This window comes from Zerene cesonia, chromosome 23 (assembly GCF_012273895.1).
Source record: "Zerene cesonia ecotype Mississippi chromosome 23, Zerene_cesonia_1.1, whole genome shotgun sequence".
NCBI lineage: Eukaryota > Metazoa > Arthropoda > Insecta > Lepidoptera > Pieridae > Zerene > Zerene cesonia.
Window position 1 is genome coordinate 2621460 of NC_052124.1, and position 21358 is coordinate 2642817.

The following is a 21358-nucleotide window of genomic DNA, read 5'->3' on the forward strand; positions in this document are numbered from 1 at the left end:
CGATATATTCACTTCATGAATTAAATAGTTTGAAATAACTTTATCTTTACTTGATTGTGTGATGACATTTTATTGCTAAATAATTAATTTTCTAATAAATATGTGAAAGCCGAAGTAGGCTATGCTACGAATTTTGCCCGAAAAGCAGTTTCTACAAAGAGGAACGTGAAAACATTTAAATTAATTTTAAATAACGAGCACTTTGCTTTTTTTCCGCTCCTTGGTACAGTGGTTAACGCGTGAGCGTAGAACCGAGGGGTCCTGGGTTCGATTCCCGGTGGGGACGCACAAAAAATGTCTCGGTCTGGCAGGACACAGAAGGCTGATCACCTACTTGTTCCTAAAGAAAATCGATCAGTGAAACGGATGTACATCATCTGCCCCATACCCCACTAGGGGACACGGGACTTCACTTTTTTTTGCTTTTTTTAATGTAAAACTGAACAGTATGTTATTTTAAGTTAAATATAAAGGTAATCTTAAATTTAAATTGACGATAACCGCGAACACGGCAAGTCCTTGTACTAACACGAGAGCCAAGTGTCAGGTAGATTTATGCTCTAACCGCGATTGACCGTCACCTAGGTAGTAGTTAGGTTAGTCTAGAACTAGACTACAGTGAAAAAATTGCGAAATATACAACCAGGTGTATAAATAATATTGTTGTCCCTTTTAACGTAATCTAAATATATATAACTCAAAGATGCCGGACTGACATAATGATCTATCCACGCACAGCCCAAACCACTGGATGGATCGGGCTGAAAGTACTTCTTCTTCTCTTAATTAATAGCTCCACCCAATAAATAGGGACTCCGCCAATGTCCAGTATATAAGGAAGAGACAGGACGAGGGCTGAAATTTGGTATGCAGATAGATGTTATGACGTAGGCATCCGCTAAGAAAGGATTTTGATAAATTCTTACCTCAAGGGGATAAAATAGGGAATGGAAGTTTGTACCATGAATATTTATTAAGTCCGCACGGGCGAAACTGCAGGCAACAGCTAGTAATAAATAAAAATGATCAAATAGTTTATTGATAAATGCTTCAAAATAAATATATAGTTTAAAGCCTTACAATGTTCTTTTCGATTAATATTCATTTAATGTGCATAAGTAATTAAAACTGCTAATAATCTCAATAAGAAGTGATTTTTTTTATTGATAAAGTAGGTTATATATGTATTTGCGTAAATCGGTTATATAAAACCCGTCGCGACATGAAGGGCAGACAAACTAAATACTTTCGTCTTTCGCATTGTTGTTATTTACAAAAATTGTTTCTGCAGAATAACGAACAAATACAAACAAATCCTTCAAATATTTAAAGGCGTAAGTTTGTAAGTATGGATGGATGTATGCTTGTTACTCTTTCACGTAAAATCCACTGAATTGATTGTAATAAAGCTTTGCAATATAGCTTTATACAACAGAATAAGACATTGGCTACCATGTGTTTCAAAAATCAACCTCTGAACGGTTTAAAAATTAGCAACCTGTTTCAATAAATTTTAACAATAATATAGTTCCGAGAACATATCATACATTCTGATGGCGAAGCAAAAATGTAGGGCACGCTTTTATATAATTTACAGACATTTTCCCCATTTATAGCTAACCTGTAGGTACACCAGAACCCGGTAAAAAGAAGGCAACACGTAACAAATTTTGTTTGTATGTTTTTTAAATCGAAGTGCATTCATTTGGCAACAAAATATATTTTTTACAACTTTTGTAAGACACAACCTTCATCATATTGTACAGCAACCCTAACTTTATGTTCCGGAACACGTTTTTATTTAAATATCATTTTCATTCGATAATCATTTGAGCGAATGACCCTACGCGGGATCTTATATCGTTATTCTCCCGTACTAACCCTTAATACTTATCTATTTATATATGATCTGGTAAATAGTGACACAGACAATGACCTAAATAATCTAATTACAGAACGAAGGTCAAGCCCCATTGTTGTCTGATGCGTTTGTTGAGACGAAACTTAAACAAACAATTAGTGTCAACGATGGAAAAGGACTACCATTAAATGTGTTTATATGTTGGCCCTGTTAGAAAATGATATACAGCTTATTAATTGTATTTGATTTAATCCCTTGGTTGATACTATGATATCTAAGCCAATCGTTCAGCAGTTTTGGAGTTACTGTTTTTATTAAGATAACCCCTACCTGGTCGCGGACGAATTCCAACAAGTACCCGTGGCCCCTTCACTAATGCGGCTCGATGGAACACAGTGGGGTTTTATTCGATAGGTATCCGACATAACCCACGGCTCCTTCTCCGGCCGTGGGTATCTATGTAAGATTTCCTCACTATATAAAAAATAACTCCTACTTATATTTTATAACAAGATTTGAGTATAATAAATTGAATTTGATGAAACTTATGAATACCTTTATGGATATCTTTTCTCTCGCCCTCTAAGCGGGCCCCTTACAAATATTATTTAATTCTATAATAGCTAACCCGAGGCGACACTCGCGTGATATTCATGTATGAATAAATAGCCTATGGGCTAATCCAGACTATTATAATAGACTGTTTTCGCGTGAAAAGCAAACATCCATACATCAACCCATGCTTAAATAATTTCACGTTTATAATATTAGTAGGATAACATGGTCCTTCGAGCCGGTCCGTTCGTGCGGAAGCCCAGTAAGGTTGATTCCATCACGAATTGACTCACATGTATATTACCCGCTGTATAATATACCTAATTATGTTATTTTAAACACACCTTTATCGGCTACGAGTACTTAAGTATGCCAACATGCTAAATTTATTTGCATTGGATACATGTTAAATGAGGTCACATGTACGCTTACATATCAAAATTGATTTAATATGCTTATGGAAGATAAATATCATATGAGCGGCATTCATTATAGTCAGAAGTCAGAATATAAAGTTTTTGAATAATGTATGCTTTGCGAAGTGCATTGACTCGATGATTACATGTCATGTTTGTCAATGATATCAACGGAAAATAATCTCAATTTTAATACCAATATCAACTACTAGCGGACCGTCCTGGCTTCACCCGAGCTACGTTTTTTCTCTCCAAAAGAACCTTCATGTGCCCAAACAAATTTAATAAAAAAAATGCTGAATTAGTCTGGTTTTCAATGATATTATAAAGAAAGATACGCTATTTATACTGAATGGCGTTCTGATATCGTTATGTTATTATTATAAGTACTAACTAAAAGGTATACAGTAATTTCAAACTACAACAGCGATAGATAATACGAAACGTAAAATAGAAAGAGACAGCGACTACACCAAACTGCAACAATTGCCTAAGAGTCCTCAACTCCTCAACCGATATACTCTTTTTATTTATAATATCATAGCTGGATCTCGAACGCTTAGCAACACATTGGGCGATTTATTTTTATTTATATACAAGATAATCTCGTAAGTAAAAGTTCTTTGGGATTCGTGGGCGTATTCAGTAAAAGTTCTTTGGGGCGTGGGCACACCACATATTTGAGATTATTTTTCTTTTTAATCTTCGGAAGTAATGTGATCATGAAATGATTTCAAAAGCTACAAAATACAAGAGCGGCATAATAATAAGGCAATGTCGTCTCGAGTCAAGTGCCTGGTGTGAAATATTATGAGGTTTTTAGGAAGCTTAAACGGTCATTATTAGGTTTTTAATCAAGTATGTAAGAATTATACCCAGATTACAACGAATTAAAATGTATTCAAGTATTGTTCATAAATTCAACTCATTTTTAAAACACAATTCATCTTGCATTTTGATAAGATATAATCGCAAAACGGCGTTTTAAAAGAGTTTTTAAACAATACAATACAAATTAATTTAATAATAAGAGGCTTAACACAACATGATTTCTAACACATACACACATTTAAACCTTCCGTCCGAGTACATAGGCGTTAGAACGTTACACACACACACTCAGCAAACATTGCATACTCAAATTCAACCATTTATTCCATCAACTGGGCTTTTTTAGAATCGTTGATTCGTTATAAGTCATAGATATTATTTATCAATATAAAAAACAAAGTGTTATTAACACAACAATGGCATTTTTTATCAAATAAGCAGGCAAGCGAAGCAGCGGGATTAGATTGTACAAATTAAATGCTACGGAACCACGGGTCCGCGGTATCCGCTTGCCCTTGGTCTTGCTATGTGATTTTCAATTTATCACAACAATAAACAACCTCGTAGGTTGTAATTTATCGATGATTAGGTATTTTATTATTATATTAGTTTAAAATAAATACCGAAATAATTATTTTCAACAAAATCTAAGGGACCTTCAAATTATCAGAATCCTTGTATTTAAAAAAAAAACCTTTAAATAAATAGATTTAAAAAAAAAAGAACCAGTTAGAAATTGCAGCAGCTATATAAGATGTTGCTGTCCATCTGTCTGTTGTCCTGTCATCAGGCAGTTAAATTTTCAGAGATAGTGTATTTTCAATATCGTTATAACAAAAAATGGTTAAGCAACGACTGGCACGGTCATAAATCGGATGGGTGAGCTAATTTTTTTCAAATTTCTTATTTGTATGGACTTCCTACAGTTACTTAAGTTATTGATAGATGTAAAATATTCGATTTGAGTGAGTTCTTAGAATTGAGAGGCTTACGCTAACGGAACCAAACATATCTATGAAATTATTCATAAGAAATATAAATTAATTTATTCTTAACGTAGTCGAAATATTAAAAGATTGGGGAATTTTTCCTATCGATTTTCGATATGTTCTTTTATTATAAAATTTAGCCTATAATAAAAAATAATCACAGTATGTGTGTTCATAGATAACTCTACTTATAATTTTCATGTCTCTAATTTTAATCAAAGAAAACAATACTTTATTTGACCTTAAATAGAAACTTAATAAGGTCTAGATAGACCTTACAGCTGTACAAAATACATGGACAACAAACGCATGCTAATTTCCATCCTAGGCCAGTTCAATTAACTAAAACAAACAGAAATATCAAATTTGTATAGCTCATGGAATTTGAATAAAAATGTGGGATTAATCCAAGGTTAAACCTCTTACGTGACAAAATTATACGGAAACTAATTGATACAAACATATGCGTATGCTACCTTGCTTTTTATTATCTCTGACATAATACTGGTTCCGTTCAAATTCAAGGTTTTTACGTTATTTGACATTTAAAACCTTACAAAATATACAATTTTTTAAGGGCCTATTTGACCTGTCGGATCTATTTCATACTTTTGTGACATCTACAAATATACATATGATATTATATAATACTAGCTGCGCCCCGCGGTTTCACTCGCGTAAGTCCGTATCCCGTAGGAATATCGGGATAAAAAATAGATGTTGGCCGATTCTCAGACCTACCCAATATGCTTACCAAATTTCAGAGGAATCGGTCAAGCCGTTTCGGAGGAGTATGGCAACGAAAACTGTGACACGAGAATTTTATATATATAGATATGAATGGGTTGGATTAATTATATGAATATTAATTAAAATGTGTAGTATAATCTTCACAACGATAAATTCTCATGACCTTATTTACAATGACAGTTTTGACTGTTTTATGTTTTTTTTTATTAAACGTGTTTTGGCCAGCAAGTAACTATTAGACGCTAAAGGCCTAAAGGCACAGATAACATAATACTATCTAAAGATATCATTGTCAAATCTTTCTTGAGTTATTTTTTTAATAATGCATATGAAGACATGCGCCAAATTGCGATTATATTTTTTAAATTATACGTCAGTATATTTTAGGATTGTTTAACATTGTAACACGTAAAGTTCTTTGACCTTAAGAATTCATTTTCTTTATATGTACCTTGCAATACCTACATTATTATTTTTTCTTTGTTCTTGCTTTGTACACTAATGTGTTCAAAGCGAACTAAAACATAACCTCGTTTTATGCCGTTATCACGAAGTCGCAATGGATATCAGTTTAATATGCTAATTAATATTATTTTAGTGATAAAATAATTGATAGACTGTAGATAATGTCCTTACAATATTTATAAAGTGTGTAAGTATTATATTTTATCTTAACCCTTGATTTTGCAAGATATTCTATCAACAGACAAAAAGTTGTTTAAGTAACTTTTAAAAATTTTAATACAATGTACATGATTTTGTTTAGGAATAGGCATGAATTGTAGTCTTTGTTCGTGAAATTATTCACCCAAAATCCATATGATCTATCCCAATTACTCGATTGAATAAAGGAACTTTCCTATTCACAAACACATCTTTATAATTGTTCAGTTATTTCCTTTATTTTGCTATGATTTTTTTTTTATTAAATTTATTTATTAAACCATCTTAAGCAAGCATTTTATTTAACCTTCGTATCAGTGGACGGCGTCTCCATCGCTGAAATTAATCTGTCACGATATGTCAACTGTCACGACCTGTCAACTGTCACGAAATGTTGCTTTTTTTCAATGCCGATATAAAATTGGAATCCAGAATTCAAATTCTCTCTTTTTGGCGCCACGTTCTCAGCAATGATAGAGTTGAATTGTTATTTTTTTAAGATTAATGTACATAGTAACTAATTGGTTGTCGTTGTAAGATTTTGAAAGAAGCAAGACTGGTGGCTCGTCGTCAATCTTGTGTATATAATATGTTTACGATCTCATAAAAGATAATATTAATTGATATTGACGCAGCGCCATACTTTTACTTCTCATTCCCATTGCGCATCAGAATATTCAAATATTATCTATCATTAATTAATGATTTGCATCATAACGCGTTTTAAAACACGCAATATAGAGTACATACCTTTGTTAAGTTGTGACGTAGTAGTTTTGTTAAATATGTATAATGCAAGTAGCGTTTTATCAAAAACGCTACCGAAAGAACTTTATTTTGTCGAATTTGGGAACGCGTATACGAACAAAATACGATTATTGCAAGACGCTGTTCAGTTTATATTTTGACTTTCGTTCATACATTCGCGCCTGTATCGCGGAAAAGTATTTACAAATGTCTTCCTACACTTGTAGGTATCCAAGAAAAGCCAGAGCGGACAACTAGTATTTTATATCCAGAATAAATCAAGGTTTGTATCACATAGCCTTGTTGTGTATGAATGAACTAATGTGAGATTTGTTAATTAGCTACTGCTTAATAGATTCAAGGATATCATTGTATTTAAATATACATAGAAATAAGAAACTAGGAGTCCACGTTATTTGCTTTTCTAAATTGATTTCCAAAAAATGAGCGTTTATCTATTACGAGACATGTTAACAGACAACATATAAAAGTTGTGGTGTTTAATGTTTTTCGTGAAAAAATTGCATTGTTTTAAATTGTGCTTTCTCTAATACCTTATTAATCTAGTTTATGATTACTGTCAGAATAATAATATGTAGCTATAGTCTATGGTCTATTCAGAAGGAGGTCTCGTTTATAATAAACCTTCAAAAATAATACGATAAAATTTCAATTATTTTTTAATTGCATAATTTTATGTGTTAATTTAATTTAATGTTCATAATTACTTAGATTTAAGGAATTTCTGGTTGTTTAAATAAATATTATTAATTAAAATAAAACCTCGGTGATTCCATAGAGTCTAGATTGTTATTTAACAATAGCATCTCTCAATGATTTATTTTATAAACATTGTCATGAGAGAATTCGCGTTGTTAAATTGGTTTCTATGAAATATAATAATTATTTGCCTTGAAGATGTACACTCACAGTTGTGATGAGTAATTATTGTTTTCAATTTTAATTAACAAGCACAAATAACATTAAGGGCGTAATAAAACTTTTTATTATATTTTTTGGTTTATAATTGACAAGTTATGTACATACGCTTAGTACATTAAGAATCGAGATTCTTAATTCTTTTAAATTGCCGAGGCAAAGCAACGATATTTTATCGAGATTTTAAATCGAGGCTCCTAAAAACAACAGAGGTGCAACAACATGATAGAGATATTGTTTTGTATAATAAATACAACCTAATTATTAACTATATTCATAGTAATTTACGTGCTAAGGCATTATTTATATAGTTTGGGACCTCATTCTTAATGTATATAATATAGTCTAGATAAATCTGTTTACGTATTTCCAAGTAACAGTGTAACTGTTTTAACTGATAGTAAATATTAAATTATGTATTTTGACGATTCAATAACGCTAACGAAGTTTAATTGAATTCTAAATAAATATTTAAGTATGACTGTGCTTATATATTACTACATATTTAGTGCTTGAATAATACAATTTCATAAGATTTTATGATCAATTAAATAATTAACGTAACAAGGACAATACAGGTTATATTGCTTTGTCTGCTACTAGTAGATGTATAGGAAAACTGCAAGGAAAACTATTTAAGTGTGTCATAACAATAGAAGAATGAGATGTGCCAATTTAAAGAGGAAGTGTTATGTGCATTACGTACTTTATATCAAAATGTATAAATAACAACAGAAAATATAAAAAAGATATATATTATTATTATTATATTATAGCAGGAACGCTAGTCTACATGAGCTTTTATGTTATGTTATCTGTAATGAAGGTAATTTTCGATTGAAGCTTGCAAATACTTAGAGCTTGTTGGTACGTGATTGCAATGGGCGCGAAAATCGTTTTTTTTTAATAATACAGTTCTGATTATAACTATTATAGTAAACATAATATAGATATATAAAGTTTTCATCTCATCTTTTATTAGTGAACAAAATCACTTCCTGCAATTGAACATATTATAGACATAATGCAGCTGTATGTTATTATTATGTCAACTGTCAAATTTCATAACATACCTTCCTACATTTTGTGTTTGCGCCATTTTGCTTTCACGTGAGTTTTTACTTTTTATTTCCTGTCTAACTCCAATGAGCGAGGTCATGGTTCGTTCTTGACCGTTTTGATAAACTTCGTATGTTTGACCACGTGTGAAGGCTGTGCATGTTACAGTCTTTGTGTATAATCAGACTTCGCTAACTTCTTACGGTAAACAATTGAGTATTTAGCATGCGGATATGAAAAGTAATTGACGTTATATTATTTTCGCATGTAGGCAATTAGACAGAAGTGGCCATAACAAATTTGAGTCAATTGCAATAAACAATTGACTTGAAAACTGGTAATAATTATGTTTACTATTAAATAATTTTTGTCTTGTTTTAAATGAATTATCTAGTGTAACATACCGTTGGAATATTAATTCAGTGAGGATGGAGCGGCACAAGATAAAAAGACTAGAATTGGAGACGATTGTAGACAAAATATTCTGCTTGCTTCATCTCCACCCAGCTATATGTGTATTTTAGAATAATTTTTTAATCGTTTAACATTTATTAATTTAATGCTAGTGTGGACAAATCTAACAGACTAAAAATCATTCGATTGGGCTATATATTTTTATTGATATAGAATATTTTCAACTATAGAATATATTACAATTTATATATAGGTATATTTATATTGAACAATAGGTTGCAAACACCTTGCTGTAGACAATAAAATTATTTATACATTATGTTTTTCTAGATCTAGCCTAGATTTATATAATTGTGTGTCTGCAGTTTGTAGTCTATTATCTCGGAATATTAATAACTAATTTATGCCTTGTTCAAGATGGTTTTTTTTTGTAATAATTCTTTTTTTATATTCGAGCTGGCAACAGAGCTGGAGGTTCGCCTGGTAAGCGATTACCATGAACAGGGAACAACCCGCTTTAAAGGGAATTATAAGGAAAAGAAAGTTGGAAGAGAAGTGTGATCTATAACAGACTGGCTGCGCCTCGCGTTTCCACTCGTAAGTCCATATCCCGTCGGAATATCGGGATAAAAAGCCAATTGCCCATATGTTATTCCAGTTGTCCAGCTGTCTACGTACCAAATTTCATTGCTATCGGTTCAGTAGTTTTTGCGTGAAAGAGCAACAAACACACACACATCCTTACAAACTTTCGCATTTATAATATTAAAAGTAGGATGTAGGTATGTTATCCTGATTAAATACGTTTTCTCTATTTTTAGTTATGTTTTCAGCTTTAAATTTCATCTAAATCGATATACTGTCCGTTTTTGAATAAAAATAAATAAACAGAGGAAATTTTTAAATATCTTCTGATGAATTTTTCAACAGAATTTTTCAACTGTCTAAAGAAGAGTGAGTAAAATTATCTATACTAATTTTGTAAGATGAAGAAGTTGTTTGTTTTTTTGTTTGTTTGAGCGCACGAATCTCAGGCACTACTAGTCCGATTTGAAAAATTCTCTCAGTATTAAATATCACATTTATTGAGGAAAGCTTTAGGCTATAATTGTACCACCGGCGAAGCCGGGGCGGACCGCTAGTTCGTACTATATAAGATAAGAAGTAGCGAAAAATAATTAATGGGATTAAAAATATTCGAATGTGAAACTGGTAAATGTGACGTTAATCATAATTGCGTTTGACCCTTACATATTTGGGACTCGGGTTGTTTATAAAAAACACGTTCGTCAAAACTTCATTTCAATATTGTGACTGGATTTTTGTCAAGGCGAAAAATGTTTTTGTGAAATTATGAGAATTCACGTATAATACGCATTATTTTGATGTCTACATATATATCAGTGTAGGAACAACAAATCACTACATAGTATAAAGCGAAAACGCTTTCCGCGTCTATTCTAAAGCATGTACGTATGTTTATGTCTTTAAAACTACACAGCGGATTTTGATGGGGGATTCAAGAGGAAGGTTTAAATGTATAATAACATCTATTAAACTACTTTGAATTTAACGCGAATGAAGCCTGCTTTTTATATAAAAATATCTCAAAGACTTTTGATTTCAGCAATGGGAATCGCTTTTTTTACCGACGTCTGCAACGTTCTTAATTCGGTGGTATTTTTTTGTCTTGTTACTCAATAACACTTTGGCCACTTTTAGTCTATCTGGAGTGCTATCTCCCTTCCCAGAACGTCGGTTACCTTTTTTCTAGACAAGAATTATTCACATGAAATAATTTAGTGTAGTAGCGAAGACCAATTGATGAAAACTACTGAATACCACCTTGCATGGAACTATGAAGTAACATTCATGGTCAAAGACAATTTTAAGCTCTTCCTCCTCCGTCGTGCCTTATAAGCTGTTATAAAAAAAAACAGTAGTCTAACGTATATTTTGAATATAAATATCCTAAAGATTATAAAATCATTATGAAGTCCTTAATTTCCAACGTAGATAATAAAACTTTAATAGAATTGAATTGGTACATTCTATTACATTTCCCAGCTTATATGGCAACAATTAAAATTCAATCACTATGTCACACACACGTAGTTATACCCGTGTAGGAATGCAATACCACAGTAATACCAAGTAATAGGTATGATTCAGCAATGACAAGATACTGAGACATGTTTTTGTCATTCCCGGATATTAAATACATAGTTTTTGTCATTAATCTATCTTGTATACAATGACAGCTAAAAGTTATGAGCCTTTGTCATCTAGCTGTCAGATTTTTAGGTCTACAGCTAGCTGCGCCCCGCGGTTTCACCCGCGTAAGTCCGTATCCAGTAGGAATATCGGGATAAAAAGTTGCCTATATGTAATTTCAGTTATCCAGTTGCCTATGTACCAAATTTTATTGCAATCGGTTTAGTAGTTTTTGCGTGAAAGATTAACAAACATACGCACATCCTTACAAACTTTCGCATTTATAATATTAGTAGGAAGAGGACTAGTAGGAAGGATATAAATTAAATCGATATCGCCGTGTTTTCAATTTTTCTCTTCAAATAAATGTTGACAATAAATGTATGTCAGGACTATTTCAAAATTCATTGTTTTGGTCTATCTTTTTAACCCGGCTCACTTATTTGAGTTCAAATATTCGTACAATATGCGAATAGTTGCATCTATACAAATTACATTTGCAAATGTCTTCCTAAACTGTGGGTTTACGTATTCGTCCGGACTTTAAAAGTGACTTTGTATATATCTATAAACTAGGTATTAAAAAATAACATTGTGAGATAAAGTAATAATTTAAAATAGCGTTTAATATAAAGGAATGAATATAAATGAGGCTTACTCAGCAAATAAACCGGACTTGCCCCAGTTTGAGCTCCCGTTTCCGCATGATTTTGTTCCAACTTGTCTATTGTTTCGTCACTTGGATAAAAGAGAATAAAAGCTTTAATATTTTTCATTAAAATTTAATTAAAAATTTGTTTGGTCTAAAAATATGAATTAAAAATGGATTTACATAATTGCATAATAGACAACGCCACATTAAATGCTATTGCAGGTTTTTTCAGCAAACAACCGAGTCCGACTAAGAACCGGTAAAGAACAAAGAAAAAATGTTAAATTGTTACATAAATAAAAGTTGCAAGTGCGTCACAAATCTAAAATAAAATAAAATTGAAATTAATTGTATCCATTTATTCACACGGCAAAAGATTTAGCATCGAAAATGTATTCATTCTAATAATACATGCAAAATCCTTGCCAGACAATAAACATGCAATATCTCAAAAGTCATAGACAGTTTGCAAAAAAAAAAAATGTTTGACAATCATTTGACAATTTAAGCTATGAAAGGATATCTTTTGAAAGTGTGTACATTCAGTGTTCGTGATACGAAGGCAGCGTCCAGTAGGAAGGATGACCATGAACTTCAGACAAAAGTGAAAGGTGGGATGTGAGTATGCAATAGGTAACATTGAACTTGTCAATGTAGATTTTAGATATAACTATTATTTGCTAGAGCTGGTATATAAACTGGCAATTAATTGAGGAATAAACAACATTTTGAGCGGATTTATAAATTGTGTTATTAACAAGCAAGAAAATGTTTTTGTACCGCTAGGTTAATGTTATCCAATTAATTATTCTACTTGCTACTATGACTATTAAGAAATATATATAAAACAGCATTTATCTTAAATAGGCATCTATTTAAGATAAAAGTTGATTATCAGGATAATATCTAATCTTGTTTCTCATAATTTATTTTTAAAATTAACAGTAACTCGTTTAGGATTATAAATCGAAACACTTCTACCAGTTATTGGGTGAAGGATTATTGGTTTGTGGCAGCCATTACACGCGATGGAATTATGAATCATGACATCTTAAGTGTATAACTGACCTGCAGACAGATTGTGGATAAAGTATACGTAATGTTTCATACAACGACAACATTATTCATTGTTATTGAGTGAAATTACAAATGTTACATGACGGCAATTATCTGCATGTTATGGGGGTATTTTGTAATGTAGTGTATTATGTTTAAACTTCGAAGTATATGATGATTATATCTATTTTAACTTTTAACTAGTACGTAAGTAAAAATAACATAGTTTTCGATTAGAGACAAAATATTACGTGTGTTGTGAAAATCATCCTGATGGGTTATTTATAAATCATATCTTAAAACAATTTGAAGACGAAGACATGAACGAAAAGTACGTATCCTTAATAAATAAGCTATTAAACTTCGTAAAACGGAAGCTGAAGAATCAGTGCATTCTACGCATATTCACATTTCCATCTCCACCACAGATTTGTAAACAGGCATTACTCAACTAGTGTTCATTTTGCAACTCAAATACTGTATAAACATTAAGACTTACGGATGCTTCCATTGCGTCATCGGTCTTATGGTTACAGATCAATGTATTCACGGTCAGCTTGCACAACCGCGTCGTTGCTGACGGATTACGAATAACGATGAAGTGGAATTTTATCACGTACCCCTGGCGGATCTTAGAGGCAAGGTTTTATGCTTATTAATGCTATTTTATGCTATAATGCGTTAAATGCTTATTTAGGTGTTAAAGAAAATTTTAAACAACATTTTGTATTTAAATAGACCATTTGAATTAGGTAGACATTCTTTAAAATTTAGATCGATAAATGTACAATTTTTTTTAGGCCATTCTTTTTAATGCTGTAAGAAACGAAATTATGCAAATATCCAGTGATCAGTGTACTTTAAAGTGAAAATTAGTCTTATTTCCATTTATCAGTGTTTGTTTTTTATTTTTTAGAAAAGATTTCTTAACTCATTTCCCTATAGAAGGAAAAATTTGGTTAACGATAGTAATATGTACCAAAAAATTGGACGATCTTATCACAATGCATTTGCTACAATACACCGATCTTGTCGCATTATTGCGTAAAGCCGATCATATCGTTACGGATATTGACCCGGCACAGCTGCGGCCGCTCACAGCTCAATGCCACTACATATTATTTTATTAACAATTTATTATCTGCATTCGCAGGCTCAGATTCAAATTAACGTTCTTAATTTAAATAAAAACAGTTGCATAATATTTTTGCAGTGCGATTATTACAATAATATTCTCTCATTATTTTGAGTTGTTGTTAATTTTTTGCCGTCGAAATAAATGCACGAAATTCAAAATGATTGCTATCTTTTGAATGTGATAATTCATCTGAAGAGCCCAGCGCGATGTCTTGCCAAAAACGGTTTTATCAATCTCACTTAAAAATCAAAATAGCTTTAAAGTTTTTACAATTTAACCATGAACCTCTCATTTGTTATTTTTATTACTTGTTTTGCATTAGTAAAAGAAAAATCAAGACCATTTTATGACCAAGGCCGGCTCACATGACTAGACCATAGACATTGTGCCTTTTTTTTGTCAAAGAGTTCAATTTACTCAGCCAGCAGTTTTTTAGTCTGGCAACCGCATTCTCTATGGCTTTAAATAGAAAATTTATTTCTTTCCTTAGAAGGAATATAACGAAACCTTTTGTCTTTGTGCAAGCATAGCTTAGATTATTGTAATTCATGAATCGGTTGATTCATTTAAATATATTCTATATTCAACAACTTAATCCTTCGGCTTCAGACATTATAATAAGTTCAAGGTGTTATAATGTAAACTAAAAATGTGTTTAACTTTAATTTGAACTGTGAATATAAAAGTTATGTATTATTTTTATAATGCATGTGAATAAATTATGGTATGAATTTTATTCATATATTTGTTTTATGCTAGACAAGCATACTGGTATGTACGATCTCTATAATATTTTTTGCTTTTTTTAACAAATTATGTTTTTCTCTTTCAAATCTTGTACAAGAGGTGATCTGAAAGTAATGAAAATTATTATAAAAGAAAATGATTAACGTTCAGAAAAGTTCATACATTTTTTTTATGCCATATGCGGGCAACTGAGCTGGTGGTTCGCCTGATGGTAAGCTGTTGCCACCGACTATGAACTGACCGCTTTTAAGAGGAAAATGGTAAGGAAAGGATTGTCGATTAGGAAGACAGATTGGACGGAACGGGAACGGGTGAGGAATAGGAAACAGGCCTCACAATATATCAGACTTTCTCAAACGCTCAATTTCATTACAAAAGCTTTGATTTGACCCTTCAAGGAACTCTACAAGGCCGCTATCTTTTCAAAATTGGTCACAAATTATTCGCATCAATGATCCAGGAGAGGCATAGAACTGAAGGCTAGAGCAGGCGAATATTTTATAAGCACTGAAAAACCATCATAAATAAGTTATCTAATCCAAAATATATTGCACACGTTTTCCCGATACTAAACTGGAGGGCACTTTTGTAGATTATATAGTTTTTAATAAAATCGCTGAAAACTATGTCATCCTGAAGTAGTCTATATATATAAAAGAAAGTCGTGTTAGTTACACTATTTATAACTCAATAACGGCTAAACCGATCATGTTGAAATTTGCTACAGTGATAGTTTGAGATACGAGAAAGGACATGGGATAGTTTTTATCCCGGAAATCTAACGGGAACTGGAACTATGCCGGTACACACCAGGTCTATCTTTCCTGCAACTACGCGGGCAAAGCCGCCGGCGAAATGCTAGTTAAGAATAAATCAAATAGTTACTGCGTAATAATATTATATTCCTACAATTAGCTTTTGAACATTAATAAATTGTTCAACGTCGTGACATCATCTGCTGTATACTACGGTAATATTTTATTATGTTTTAATTAAATGTGGAAATAATGTTCATACGCTAGCATTACATAGCATATGTAATTTGAATTTTATATGAAATTTATTCAACAGCATAAATATTGCGTAAGATATTTTTGTGGAATTATTTAACAGTTCTTCAAGAACAAAGATACTGTTTAAACACAAAAAATTAATGATTTGTTTTATCTCGAATAACTTATTAATGTTTGATATAAAAAAGTGTTTCGTAATCTAGCCGAGCGTGGTTTTCCCGTGACGGGAAAAAGTAAAAGAAATGTCTACTAGTTATTCTTAGCCATCTTCCCCACACAGAGTTGGATACCTACTTATAAGCACACACTACTCCACACGCCTCTATCAAACGGGTTTCGCATCCATCCACCAACAGCGGACAATAAATTTCTCAGAAACTCGGTTATCCTGTTGACCTATTTTTTATCAAAACCAAAATGTACCAGGTAATTGCTGTTGTATTAAATCAACAAAACGTACAGTTTTATGTATATTTATTTATTGTCTAAAATGCGATGTGTAAAACAAAAGGCGATGAAAGCTTGTCAGGTGATAACAAAGAATATGTATATTCATTTTCGTAATATTCCGCCACAAAAATATTCACCAAATGCTAGGGTTGAAGGTTTAAAGTTAAAATGTTTAAGAGAACATATTATCTAACCTAGAAGGAAATCTCGATTATAATAAATACCCAATTAAAATAGTCCTCAGCATAAAATTCAAAGCGTATCAAAAAAATTGAGAACTAGGAAAATAAATAATTAAGTCTTATTATAAACTTCAATAATATTAAAAGGTTATAAAAACTGTGTTAATATGTGTTAACAAGCTAAAATTTCGAAATGTTTCGGAAGCGGAATATAAAAAAATAAATAGGTAAATAGAATCGATGTCATTATAATAAATTTTAGTGCAGATGACATAAAATCTAAGGTCGAATCAGTAGAATGCGACCTTGCGAGGGAAATATTTTGACATAATGTTGCAGCTGACCGTGATCTTGGTGAGGTTATGTCTCCAATGACAGGTCATTAACTAATCCATCACTTATTTTTTTCATATGTTGTTAAAGTTTTTTTCAAATTATAAAGCTGCACCATCTTCAAATCAGTACTAGACCAATTTCCATTGGCACCATACGGGAGAAACTAGCTTAAAAAAATCATCATAGTCGATTTACCCAGTCAAAAGTTCTCAGGTAACAACACCAAAAATAAAAAATTGCTTTCGAGTTGATAACTTCCTTCTTTTTTGAAGTCAGTTGAAAATGAATTCAATTGTTTTATTTTATACTAAACGTCTACAAAAATATACTTATTTAGTTAAATTTAGGCTATCCGTGTTATAAAGGTTCACAAACATCAATCATGGGACAAAACTAAGTGTATTATATACTTAATGATAAAACAATAACAGGTACTTTTGATTTGATAGCGTTCCCGAACAGGTAATACTTACAATTATTGAAATTCTAACCGCTCATCTCCTGGGAGTTTTAAGCAGCTGACCTTAACACATTGCTTGCCTACTAATGAGGTTTAATTAGAGCACTAAACTCAATGTTAAGTTTATTTGTCTACACTTAAATTAAATATTTAACATAGTAGCTGTAGTAAGGTCGATTACAGAACTTACGCCTCTCTATTATCTACAAATGGATTGCCGACTTTAAATTGGTAAGCTATTAAGAAAGGACCGACGAGAGGAATAAAGAAAAGGACTAGGATGGGTTAGGAAAAGGATACTTAAGTGAAAACGACTGTTTATTCTTAATATACTTATTACGTAAGTATTTATTGCATAGGAAATCAACTTAAGAAAAATAAAAACTAAACAGCTTTTTGCTACTTCCATGTTCCATTTTAAAGGATTAAATGTGCTAATAGCCTGTTTTCAGTTTAAAAGAATGAGAAAAATGTACAATAACTTTCAGGATATATGTCGATTTTATTGTGTAATGAAATATGCTATAAATCTTAATTTACAAGGATACCTCTCAACAATTCTTTAAACCTTTAAAACGATTCTTGAAACAAGATAGTGATTTAATAGTGATATTTATGTATACAATAGACTTTTAATAAATCTCGTATCCTGATATCCGAGCATATTATGTACGCATGAGTGTATGCGGCTTCACGCTTGTTGTATGGATGTGTGCGTGCGTCATTCTAGCTCTTATGGATACTCCAGAACAAAGAGTGATTCTATAATACCAGTAAATGGATAAGGAAATAAAATATACTTATTAAATACATTTTACTATAATATATATAATTATAAGTAAAGGATGTCGTATTGACAGTGAAACAAGGCCGTATTAATAATATTGTTAAAACGTGAACCGTCAAATAGTCATGGCAATTCAGTATAAAGAACGTTCTTAGCCGAACTCAGTGAGAATAACGCGGGAATTACGTATAAAAAAAGAAAACCATGTGTAGCTTAGTACCTACTTGGTAATTGATTTGTGTTTTTTGCAAATGAACTGTTTGTATCTGAATTTAATAGTTATTGAGTCAAATCGTGATTTAGTTAATTGCAAAAATACAAAATTCTGTAAAGTTGAAAAAATTTTATAAATTTTCAAGTTTGCGATACAAATTGTTACGCTCCTTAGTTTTTTTGTATTTTTTTACGTTTGCTATAACTCTGAACCATATTATTTTTATTTTGTATAACTGGTAGATATATAGTTTATAAGTACATAATAAAAATTACATAAAACAAGCCAACAAAGTAGAGCTGAAGGGAAGGGAAAGTACTTGGTATTTGACGAAAAGTTCCTTTATATGTAAACCTCTGTAAAAGCTTGTACATATATTATGTTATAGTCATATCAATTACATTTGAATTTATGATTACTAATATTATTACAGTGTTTGAATAAAACACTATCTACATTATCTACTAAATTATTACAGTGTTTGAATAAAACATTATCTACAGTTAAAAGTAGTTTTGACCAACGTGCTTAGTTAAAACAAATTTTGACTAAAAATCAGTCAAAAACATTTTTGAATAAGGGCGAATATCAATATTTTGTTTTTTACTGATTTTGGAATGAGTGGTTTTAACCGGAATAAGTTCTGTCTGCAACATGCATGTATATGTTTAAAAATAAGACAGTTTTAATATTTAGTTAGTCTATGGTTTCCTGTTTTAAGTTACAAACACATTAGATAAAACGATTCTTTTAACTAAATGTTTCGTGTGTCCATTCTTCGTTTTCCTAATCTATACCAAAACGCTAGAATTATTATAATGTTAAATATTGTAAAGATTTAACTTTTGTAGTGTATTAAATTCTAAACGGTGAGTCATTGTTCTTCGTATTTGATCAATTAAAACTTATATTTATTGTTCAGTTATGTAAGATTATGTACATAATTATCCAAACAGTATCATAAAATAAGTAAAACACTCTGATAGACAAAAACAAATAGGTTATAGGTTTCTTTTATAGGTTTCTTTTATTGCAATTTAAGTCTAATTAATTATTAATACCTCCTTTTACATCTCATGTCTTTATTTTTTAATTGATCGCACTTTTTTGCAAATTGCAAATTGCACAACATGTAGACACATCTTCAAACAGAGAAAAAAAAAACTCACCACAGACTGCGTATAAAATCACCAATTCTTATCTTGAGCAACACAACTAAATCCCGCCAAAAATTCACGCGCGGAATTCAAATGTCACGACTCGATTTCGACTTCGTTGGAACTTCGAATTCGATTCGGCTCTTCTTGTATGTGCATACAACAACCTCTAAAGTATGTTTTTTATTAGGTTGTTGATTGCACGTGCGCCAAGGCAAGGTGCGCGGCGGCTACTGACAGAGCTGCTGGTCTCACGAACCTTGAAGACTTCTGAAAGCACCACCGCCCATTGCATTCCTCGATTTTAATTAGAATCTACATAGTAATTTATTCCAGCTTCGTCCTTTGCGTTGTTTTTTACACATATTAAATAGTCTTTCAGAAAGCTCTTATTGCTTCCGTTATATTGACTGTTATCGATTTTTTCAAATTGATGTGGAAAGTAATGAATAAATTATAGAAGTATATAATAATACAAGACAAGACATATAACATAAATTTCAATTAATAGTAAAAATTTTATTTAATGAAATACAACGTAAAACAGTTGTACCTAAGCTGAATGCATTTTGCAGTTGTTCCAAATACATGTTTTGAAATAAATCAATTGATAAAGCTTTTCTAAAGTTTCATTACAACTGCGATGAGCATAGAAAGTATTACAAAGTCTTCCTATAATTTTTGAGAAAACCTATCGACATATCAACTTACATGTACCTTAACCACAATTAAAAAAAAACTATTTATAAAAAATTGGAGGTAAATTCATGTAAAAAATCATCTTTATTTTAGGGTTCCGCACGCAGAGTAAAACGAGACTTTATTACTTAATAAGCCTTCGGTTGCCGGGTGTCCGTCTATCTGTGATCAGGCTGTATCTCACGATCTATGATACTCAAACAGTTGAGTTGTTGAGTTAAGTTTTTTTCACAAATGGTGTATTTCTCTTGCCGATACAACAACAATCAAAAGAGGTGAAGCGACGGTTGACATGGACACAAATTGGATGGGCGGACCACATTTGATGCAGTTGCTCTTTAGCATAGGTATTTGAACCTTTAGTTGCGCGATTCCAGCTGGAATTTGGTGATTTATTTAAACCTTACTTAAACCCAGTAGTCATACATGAAGTGTAGACTCAAAGTTATGCATTGTTACTTAAAACTTCATCCTTTTTTCAGACCTTATTATTGTTCTGAGCTTATTACATATATTATCATAGATATATAAGAAATAGGTAATCATTAAAACATCAAAACCTAATGTATAAAATTCTCGTGTCATAGTTTTCGTTGCCATACTCGTCGAAAACGGCTTGACCGACTTTGATGAAATTTTTTGTGCTTATCCGGTATCTATGAGAATCGGCCAACATCTATTTTTCATACCCCTTAATGATAAGAGTAAGGTAGAACAGCGTTTGCCGGGTGCAGCTAGTCTTGATATATATAAATCTCGTGTCACCATGTTTGTCCTCGATGGACTCCTAAACCACTTAACCGATTATAATAAAATTCGCATATCATGTGCAGTTCGATCCAACTTTAGAGATAGGATAGTTTATATTGTTTCAATTGCGATAAATGACTACCCGGGCGGAGCCGGGGCGTGCAGCTAGTACATTATAAATCTTTCCAGTAAACTTTCAGAACGTATATATACTTAGTCTGGCCATAAATACTGTTACACTTAATTATAAAAAAATATTACATTTGAATTTCGAATCTG

At 31.6% G+C, this 21358-nt stretch overlaps 1 protein-coding gene across 1 annotated transcript in view; it reads right to left on the minus strand.

The window, feature by feature from the left end:
- The window catches only part of LOC119836275 (putative metabolite transport protein HI_1104), a 37838-nt gene extending 17960 nt beyond the window's left edge, over nucleotides 1-19878 (minus strand). The window contains exon 1 of the mRNA XM_038361563.1: nucleotides 19643-19878. The gene's annotated coding sequence lies outside the window, so the exon portion shown is untranslated. The remainder of the gene's footprint in view (nucleotides 1-19642) is intronic.
- Between the last annotated feature and the right edge of the window lie 1480 nt (nucleotides 19879-21358).